Below are 10,562 nucleotides of genomic sequence, written 5' to 3' on the forward strand. Positions count from 1 at the left end.
CTGATGTAGTCAGGCAGCAAAGCAATCAGAAAGACAATGTGTGTTTGTCGTGTTTGTGTTGAGCTGCATGTCTTTTATAACTATATCTGCAGAGGTTAACATATTTCAGCTACTGTGTTATTAGAGATTAAGTGTTATTAGTGGTGCTTGCTTGGGCAAGAATCACAATTATTATGGCTCATACTTGGGTTTAGGGATTTCAACCAACCTCTAACACTAAGTATTACACTTCAGTGCTTCACTCATCCCGCATCATTTGTGCTACAGACATACTGTAAATGTACCTCAAATAGAGCGTCATGTGGAGGAGAGGTTTGTTATTACATTTCTAAGCAATCAGACTTAAAACAATTTTTTACCAGATGGATAATAGAACAAGAAAAATAAATAAATAAATAAATAAAAATAAATAAAAATTAATACAAAAATACAAAAATAATCTAAACTTACATTGAATGAGGGACCCGAGCCATATCTCAGGACCAAAGTATCATATTTACTTAAGAAGTGCACTCTTTTGACCTGGGGTTAGTAAGAATCCACTTAGCAATCATCCCAGAATATCCTAGCAACCGAATAGCCATGCACAAGCAGGCCTGTGATCAGCAAAGGACATAAAGCAGGAAAATGTACTGAGAAAAGATAATGTACCAAGCAAAATCTATGTACTGAGCAAAGACTGTGACACAGTGAACAACCCCCACCAGGTCTGGCTAGTGGTGCCACAAAATATCTGCTCAGTTTAATATTTTACAGCCACCTGTTAAAAGTACCAAGCTATTTTAGGGATCCTTGGTACCGAACACTGACTCAATTCCGTAACCGCGCATTGTTAAACTACAGCCAGCTGTTTAAACGCACACATGCGTATGTCTGAGCATGCGCTATAGAGCGCAACAGTGCCCACCCACTTTTTGAGCCATCTGGGTTCCAGAAGTATTTTTCCCATTCATTTTTCCATAAGCTTTTCTTAAAATTCTTAATAAAAGAATTCTAAGTCACGAACCAAACCAACCAACAGGTGAATCAAAAAATTACAAATTTTGATATGAAGCAAAAAAGTATTTGAAAATCAGACAAAAAGACAAAGGTACAAGCAAGAACGGATTAACCACCAGGCCGACTGGGCTGTTGCCCAGGGGCCTCTAAACCCAAAGGGCCCCGAGGTCTAAATCAGTTATTTATTTTGAGATACCTATTATAAATTGACATAAATGTCAGCCTTATGTAAAATATCACTTGCTATACCACTTAGCACAGGTACTCGAGTGAATCTGTGTCTCACAGCGTCTGATTTACAAAACGCTCCCAAACACAAAGATAAGGTGCATTTTACCCTGGCTGTGTACAAAGCTGATGGTTTAAATTCATATAAGCGACAGAATTCACGCAACAGTATAGAGGACTTTAAAATGTTTAAGTCCTGCATCCATTTAATATTTAATGATAAAGAGAAAGGTGCCTTAATACCCTAAATATGTGCATGGTAACCTTTTGTAATATTTGGTTAACCACGAGAGTTCACGAATGGTTATTCTGTTATTTGTCAGGAGTCGGGACTCAGGAATAAAGAAAGTTTATTGCCATGGATCTCAGATTAGCAGGGAATAAAGTGCACAGTGAGCTATGAGCCTAAATAGCACAATACATAGATCTTCAAATGATAAAATCACATTAAAGTCGAACAAAAATAATCTCTGTCTCTTCTTGCAACATAGTAGGCCTATTCATAATAAATGGAAAATGCATAATTCTGCCCAGGCAGGTTCACTTTCCATGAGACAATGTATGCTACGGATTATAGGAATTCTTTGGGATGCTTTGATTTAACTTGCATTTAACTTATGTAATTACTGTCTGAGGGAGAAGGGCATTCGCATTCTCAATTATCTCGATGACTGGCTACTCCTAGCTCACTCGTGAGATATACTGTGTGTGCACAGGGACCTCGTGCTTCAGCACCTCGACTGACTCGGGCTTCAGATCAGCTGAGTGAAGAGCAAGCTCTCTCCTGTGCAGAGCATCTCTTTTCTCGGTATGGAGTTGGACTCGGTCACTCTCAGGGCCCATCTTACGACCGAATGTGCTCAGTCAATGCTGACCTGCCTGAAGACCTTCAGGCAGCAGGTAGCAGCACCAATGAAACAATTTCAGAGGCTCCTGGGGCATATGGCATCCTTGGCGGTGGTTCTCCCCCTCGGGTTGATGCATATGAGACCGCTTCAGCACTGGCTACAGACTCGAGTCCCGAGGTGGGCATGGCGCTACGGCACCTGGCGTGTGACCATCACACCACAGTGCCATCAGACTTTCAGCCGTTGGTCGGACCTGCCATTTCTACGGGCAGGTGTTCCCCTAGAGCAGGCCTCAAGGTGCGTCGTGGTCACGACGGACACCTCGAACTTGGGCTGGGGCACCGTGTGCAATGGGCACATCAACTGCTTAGAGTTACTGGCAGTATTGCTGGCCCTGAGGAGGCTCTGGCCGTTGATTCAGGGCAAGCATGTATTGGTTTGAACCGACAACACAGCGACCATAGCATACATAAACCACCAAGGCGGCGTACGCATATGTCGCAACTCGCCCACCGCCTCCTCCTTTGGAGTCAGCAGACCTTGAAGTCTCTGTGGGCCACTCACCTTCCGGGCATCCTCAACCGAGCAGCGGACGCACTCTCACGGCAGGTAACACTCCGTGGGGAGTGGAGACCAGCTGATTTGGGAGAGATTCGGGGAGGTGCAGGTAGACCTGTTCGCCTCCCAAGACTCCTCTCACTACCCCCTGTGGTACTCCCTGTCCGAGGCCCCCCTCGGCATGGATGCCTTGGCACACAGCTGGCCTCGGGGGCTACGCAAGTATGCGTTTCCTCCTGTGAGCCTCATTGCACAGACTCTGTGCAAAGTCAGGGAGAACGAGCAGCAAGTCCTGTTCGTTGCGCCTTACTGGCCCAACCGGGCTTGGTTCTCGGATCTGATGCTCCTGACAGTTGCACCTCCCTGGCACATTCCCCTGAGGCAGGATCTTCTCACTCAGTGGCAGGGCACGCTCCAGCACCCGTGGCCAGACTGCTGTAATCTCCATGTCTGGCTCCTGGATGGGACGCAGAAGACCTAGCAGGTCTTCCACCAGCGGTGGTAGACACAATCACTCAGGCCAGGGTCCTACCTGCCCTACAGAGAGCCCCCTTTGAGCCCCTGGAGCAGGCCGAGCTCAGCACTCTGTCCCTGAAGACGGCCCTCCTGGTGGCGCTCACTTCCATCAAGAGGATGGGGGATCTGCAGGCACTCTCTGTTACCAGCAAATGCCTGGAGTTCGGGCCAGCACACTCTCATGTGATCTTGAGACCCCGGCCTGGATACGTGCCCAACGTTCTCACCACTCCTTTTCGGGACCAGGTGGTGAACCTGCAAGTGCTCCCTTCAGAGGAGGAAGACCCGGCCTTGTCATTGCTGTGTCCAGTTTACGCTCTGCGCATCTATCTGGGCCACACGCAGAGCTTTAGAGCTCGGAGCAGCTCTTTGTCTGTTTTGGAGGACAGCAGAAGGGGAAAGCTGTCTTCAAGCAGAGATTATTCCATTGGATTGTGGATGCCATTTTTCTTGCATACCAGTATCAGGACTTGCCGTGCCCCTTGGATGTCTGGGCGCACTCCACTAGAGGTGTTGCGTCCTCCTGGGCACTGGCAACGGGGGCCTCTCTTGCAGACATATGCAGAGCTGTGGGTTGGGCTACACCCAATACCTTTGCGAGGTTTTATATCCTACGCATAAACCCGGTTTCGACCCGAGTGTTATACGGTAACAGCAGGTAGACCGGGCGTCCAGTTGGCTGTACTGCTTGCATTGCACCTTTCCCCTTTTTCAAAGGTGATAATGTGCGCTTTCTGTCCACAACAGTTCCCTGTTCCGGCGAACTCCGGACTTTAATTCTTTAGCACTGTTCAGGTGATGAACTTGGCAGAGGAGTGACGCCACCAGGCCCAGTACTCGTGGTATTCCCCTTTTCAGGTGAGCCTGTGTGCTCGTGCTCAGTGCTCCATGTGTGGTGATTCCCCCTTGGTAATCCCGTATGATGAGTTTCAACTGTTCAGTTCCCCTTAGGTGAACCCTGTGTTTCCCCTCATCAGAACTTTCTCTGCCTCGGCCACTGTGCTGTGACCCTCTCTATCCATATGATGTATTCTCCACATGCTAACTCCCTTTGGCAAGATGTGGTCTCCATAGTGCTCTCCTTCCTGGAGAGGGAAGAGCACTTCCCAGCGCTATTCTGTAAAAGTGCTCGGTGGGACATTGCTTAACAGCAATCAGTAAAGACACCGCCTGTAAGTGCCTCCACCCCCCTTAATGGGACTAGGGAGACGCCTTACCTAACTTGCCGGAAGGTCACGACGTGGTTTAGCGCTTGCTGCGAGGCACGCAGAAGCTTGCCCGTGTCCACTCTTCCGTACCTCGTGAAATTGTTCAGCACCTGTGGCGTTTCCTATAGGAAGCCCTAGTGTCACTACATCGACACAACGTCGAGTGAGTGACAGACAGGGAACGTCTTGGTTACTGATGTAACCTCTGTTCCCTGATGGAGGGTGTCCCTCCTGCCGCGGCACTGAACCGGCCGCTGACATGGCCGGGACACTCTAACGGCTCCTCAGCATAAATCTGAATGAGTGATGCACAACATCTCCTTTTATACCCGTATGTCCGGGGCACAGAGTGGCATGCAAATTCCACTCGCCAATTTTCATTGACCTTTTCTATTTTAAGCAAAGGTGATTGGGGTTCTCAAGATCGAACCCCTAGTATCACTACAGCGGGGGGCGGGCTGCACTGAGAATGACGTAACCAAAACTATAAAAAGTATAAAACCATTAATTTAAAGTTGTTGATTTTAAGTATAGAAAAACTATATTTTAATTTCACAGTATGTCATTTCAGTGGGCGGTCGCTACAGAGCTTTTTTGGTGCACTTTGTTGGCTGGTAATTCTCTGATTGGTGGATCATTCTTCACCAGGAATTCCGCTATTAACCACGATTTCTAAAAAAATAAGTTGAAATAATGTAGACTTAAGCATATACCATTGATTAAAAACCCTGGAGCTCACTGTAGGTCGGTCTTTAAAGGTTTATAAATTATCATTAAAAATGTATTTGCCTATGTAAAAACTGAATAGGATTTCTACTTCCGGACCTGGACTGTTGAAATCTATTGGCAATTTTAAAAAAAGGATAACCCCTAACTTACTGTTTCAATAAGAAATATGTCAAAACAGGAAAGAAAAAAGAACTCATCAAACCATTTCATTTCAAATTTGAAAAAATATTTTGAAAACAGCTCGGCAGTGAAAACTCAAAATATTTGATCTGCCATTTATTTCAGTTTCACCTCTGAATTGTTACTTTAAAATCCTGCAAGAAATGTTTCCAGCAAAAAATATATTTTGGGATCTATAAAGATTATGTTTGAGCAAAAAAACAAAACAATGACAACAAACAAAAAACTAATACAGCAAAATAAAAGGATGCACTCAGCACTGACAGATTACAATAAGAGATTTCTTGGGCAGCCCATTGATGGTCCATGTGATCTGTGTGTCGTGTGTATGCCCACGAGTTTTTGAAGTACATTTACTGTATGTGTGGTGAGGCTGGGAGAGATCCACACATTTGTTTACTGGATAGGACTACACATCACACCTTTATATCTGGGTCAGCGTTGTTATCACTAGGGGGCAAGGTCATTTATAGTGCAGTTATGAAAATGTTTTCACAGAAGCACCATTTTAATTACCTGACATATGCACATCCCCTACTGGAAGCCAATCAGCATTAAATAAATGTTCCAGGTTAAATACAGCATCTATTAGCACAGAAAATAATTTTGACTAATTTCTTTGTTTGAAAAAAATGAATGGAAAGTGTGTTTTATAAAAAGTGCACTGAAAAAAAGACTAATAAAATGTACTTAATTTTCTTAAGGTTTTGTACACAGTTTTTCAAAGTAAATTTTAATGATATAAAATAAAGTAAAATCTATTTTATGACACAACTTCATGACTGTAATGCACTTACAATAGAAGTCTATGGAGTGATTAAAGTAAGTAAATTTAACTTAAACATTTCAATTAATATAGTAACTTTTAGTTACAAATTGCATACATGGTACTGACATATACATAGTAAAATTGAAATGTACATTTTATTTGAACATTTCACATTTTGAACTTTCCTTATAAACACATGTATAATAATAATGTACTGTACGTACCACTTGACATATGAAAGTGTATTACAAGCAAGCTTAATGCATGCTATAGTATGTAGTCTATTCGTCAACATCCCCTTGCATGTTAGAGCCAAGATACAGAGATGCGCATGCAGACCTCAACACTTGGTGCACAAAACACGGTGAAGGTAACAATCAACAGATAATTTTTTTGATCATGAACAGGTTATTTGGAGTAGAAAATGAACTTCAGACTTCACAAAACAAGAAGTTACAAAATGTAACAACAAAATCAACAATAAAAATTGTGCAAATAAAATTGCAAATAGTGAAACCATGCAAGCACATTCATGCTGGGTACACCAGCTTCGAGAAGTTAAATAAAATGTACTTATTTTATTTTCCTTGAGAAATTTACTCAAATTAGCGAAAAAATAGAACAAGGTTTTTATACATTAGGATTGATACATGATGACGAATTGAAAAGATAACAAACAATCATAAATAATATTTACTTATAAGCCAGAACATTAATTTGTACATATTTGAATTGAGTACAAATATAGAATTTACTTAATATTTTCAAGTTCACAATTTATTATATTCATTGTAGAAAGTACTAATCTTTGTTTTTAATTCACTTTAATTCAGTTCCCTGTAAACTGTGATGCAAGGATGGAAATAAACAACTCAAACTTAACTCGTTTACGGTAATGCACTTACAATGGAAGTCTATAGAGTGATTTACACAGCAACGAAAGCAAACCTTAAAAATATACAAAAGTATAGATACATGTTGGCATGAGACTACTGTGATAGAATTGTTTACAATCCTCATCTGTGTAAAGTTACTGTATATCCAGTCTGTAAACTAATGCTATGACCTTGTTAACCCAGTAAACTCTATAACTTTGGCATGATACAGGAAGAGACTTTCCATAAAGCACTTTTTACATGACACAAACTTCACCGGAACTACATCAGCAATGCATCAGAAGTTCATCCGCCTAAAAAAGTAGTCCCACATTAAAAATACAATTTTGAATTTTCATTCTTTTTTTTTTTTTTTTAAACTGAATAAATTCAAACTTCACATTTTTGCTTTTAAACCCTTTGGTACACTAGCACCCTAGACTACATTGCATTACTGTAAACACATTTTCTGCTTATTTATGCAAACTGAGGGACGAATCTTAAATTATTTCTGTGGTAATTGATAGCATGTCACAGATGTTGTCGATAGAGCTTAATTTGTATTGAACCTGGATTATTCCTAAACTACAGACTGATCTGCGTCACGCCAAGTTATTATGATAAATTGAGCCATCAGGCAGAAAATGTAACAGAAAATTGAAATGTGTATGCATCACATATGTATAGTCTATGCACAATTTGATGACATACAATGTAATGTAATGACACTGATGTATATACGTGTTTATATAATGTAGATGCCAGTATGTTGATTCTTGCCCAAATAGGCTCGTTTGTATAGACATAACTAGCGACTTGGGAGGGTTGACTGTATCCAATGAATAAATCTCATCTAAATATCATTTACCAGCCATTTTCTAACTGAAAACATCCTACTCAAGTCATACTCAGGATCATTTCTATAAATAGAACTGCTGATTAGTACAGAATAATCCTATATTCTCACTGCGATCTAAAATGTCAAGGTCCACCCACCAGCACTGATGCTGGCATAAAAGACAGTGCAAAACTGATACTGATGCTGGTGATGAGTCACTAAGCTAAGTGCTACTAAATTCCAGCAATTTGGAGGCGACCATGGCCAGTGACATGTTTCAGGTCACATTTGTACGAAATAAATTAATATCACTAACAAGATATTAATAGGAACTGGATTTTTCTCACAGATTTGCTTGAGAAAAAAATTCTTATAAACAGTTGTATGGATGGACCAAATGTATGAACAACACTTACAAAAAAGTACTGTGGTGGTACTATGGTACAGTGATGATATCAGATGGTAATACCATGGTATTTTATTTATAGCATGGTACTGAATGTCACCATATTCATGTACCATATTTCCATTGAACTCCCAGGCATTTCATGTACATTGACATAAAATTGTTTAGGAGATGCTTTTATCTAAAGCGACTTCTTTGTGTGTGTAAATGAACACTCTTGGAACACAAGCAGTATTGTTTCTTATGATAAAGTATCTTCTGGACTATTGGTGACAATCCTTTCGTGGCCCAAATTTCAGTCAGTCTGTGTTGGGCAGTTAACACACTGACCTCAACTGTGTCTAAAGTAAATAGCAATCTTTTCAAACATACCAGTAGAGGTATGTTTTGCTTTGTTGTGCTGCTCACTCTCTATTCACACAAGACATTTTTTTTCCCGACGGGATGGATCCACCTCCTCTCGTTGCACTGTGTGTGTGTGTGGAGTATTCCAGATGGTGAGTTCTTGACTGGATCAGGAAACACATCCAGCAGACTCTGAAGCACAAATGCACCTACAGGCATAAATGACATCAGCCGTCTGTGACATTAAGATAAGTGTGAGAAATATTTAGCAGCTTATACGGTGGAAAACAACAACTACAAAGCAATGCACAGCAGAATATATCAGTCAAATGTACACTGAGATTGGTTACAGTAAATGTGTTTTTAAAGGCCATCATAAACCAAAGGAGGATAGTGGACTTCTGAAATTAGAAGGCAAAGTCTGCTGGGTTTGGGTTTTTGAATCCAGTGTAAATTCATGTTCCAGTTCCATTTGAAGTTTATATGATTTACTAGTAATTTCCACTACTACTAGTTACTTCAAAAAATGTGTATTCTGATTAATCACATTACTACTTACTTTACTTTTAAGATACTTTCTAAAACACTTTTCACAGAAAAGTGTTTGTTGTGTTTTTTTTATCAGCAAATTCAAAATAATGTCTAATTTTCCTCGTTCATTGTTACACGCAATATTTATTAGGGGGCGTAAATCCTTTAGCTATCAATGAAACACAAAGTGATATGAACATAATTCATGTTTTAAATTCTACATTAGTAATACTATTTTATAAATGTGTAACCCAATGTTCTTAAAAGTAATTAATTGAAAGTTGGTAAATGTAATCTGATCACTACAATTTAAAATGTAAGGCGTTACAATACTCTTTGACTTAAAAGTAATTTGTTTGCAGTAACTAATTACTCTGTAATCAAATTACACACAACACTGCTACAGTAGATAGAGATACTACTAGATAGCCCTGGGAAATGTAAGCATTAAACGTTTTTCTAAATATATTAGTAATGCATTGACTTTGGCAGCCCTAAAATATTAAACTGTTACTAAAATAAAAACAAAATATATTAAAATGAATCTGAAACTAGAAAACACTGGCTGTTATTTTTTTATTTTTTTTATTTTTTTCAGAGTAAAAACAAAATAGACATAAAAAGACAAATTGAAAATATAATAGAAATTAAATGAAATACAAAATTCTAAAAACTATAATAAGCCTCTTACAGTAATAACAACACATAAAAAAACAATAATAAAATATATCACAGTATTACATAATAACACGTTTGGAATAATCCAAAGCGATTGCTGAAAGTAAACACTAAGACATGCCACCTGCTGCATCTACCCCCACAATCCTGCAGCTGAAATGAAAAATGAGCATGCTCGTCTTCAGTGTGATTATGGAGGAAAGCTTCAGGAAGCTGGCCATGCTTCACTTGTACTTCACCACTCTCACAAGCCATGACTCTCCATCATAACTTTAAAAAATGAATGATGTTCCCTCCGGCATAAGTAAGGTACAGTAGATGGCCTACATAAATCACCATAGTTCCTCGCATGTAAACCACATATCGCAGCTTAATCAAGGGCTCAGTGCTAAACATTGTTCAATCATATTACCCTAATGAAAGCATATATATACAGTATATATATGAAAATCCCAGGAGATCAGCATTTACACAAATACTCAAACCAGCCCATCTGGCACCAACAGTCATTCCATGGTCCAGTACATTTGTGAAAATGTTTCTATTTTGCATATTAAAACAGTTTTTTTTATTTATTACAAATTATATTATCAGCATAGCAATTTGAATTAAGGTTGAATGGAAAATGAATTTCAGATTTATATAAGTCCCCGTTTTGCTTTAATGACAGCATGCACTTGAGCTGGAATGGACTCCGCAGCTTTGCGGAAAACCCGATAATCCATTTTATCCCAGCATGATTTGAGAATGTTTTGACAATTGCGGTTTTATTTCACTTAACGAAAATGTTTTAAAGTAGTCATTTTATGCGGATTCAAATTTTCCTTGATATTTTGACATATAAGAGATCAGTG

Source organism: Myxocyprinus asiaticus, chromosome 3, assembly GCF_019703515.2.
Source record: "Myxocyprinus asiaticus isolate MX2 ecotype Aquarium Trade chromosome 3, UBuf_Myxa_2, whole genome shotgun sequence".
In the NCBI taxonomy this organism is placed as follows: domain Eukaryota; kingdom Metazoa; phylum Chordata; class Actinopteri; order Cypriniformes; family Catostomidae; genus Myxocyprinus; species Myxocyprinus asiaticus.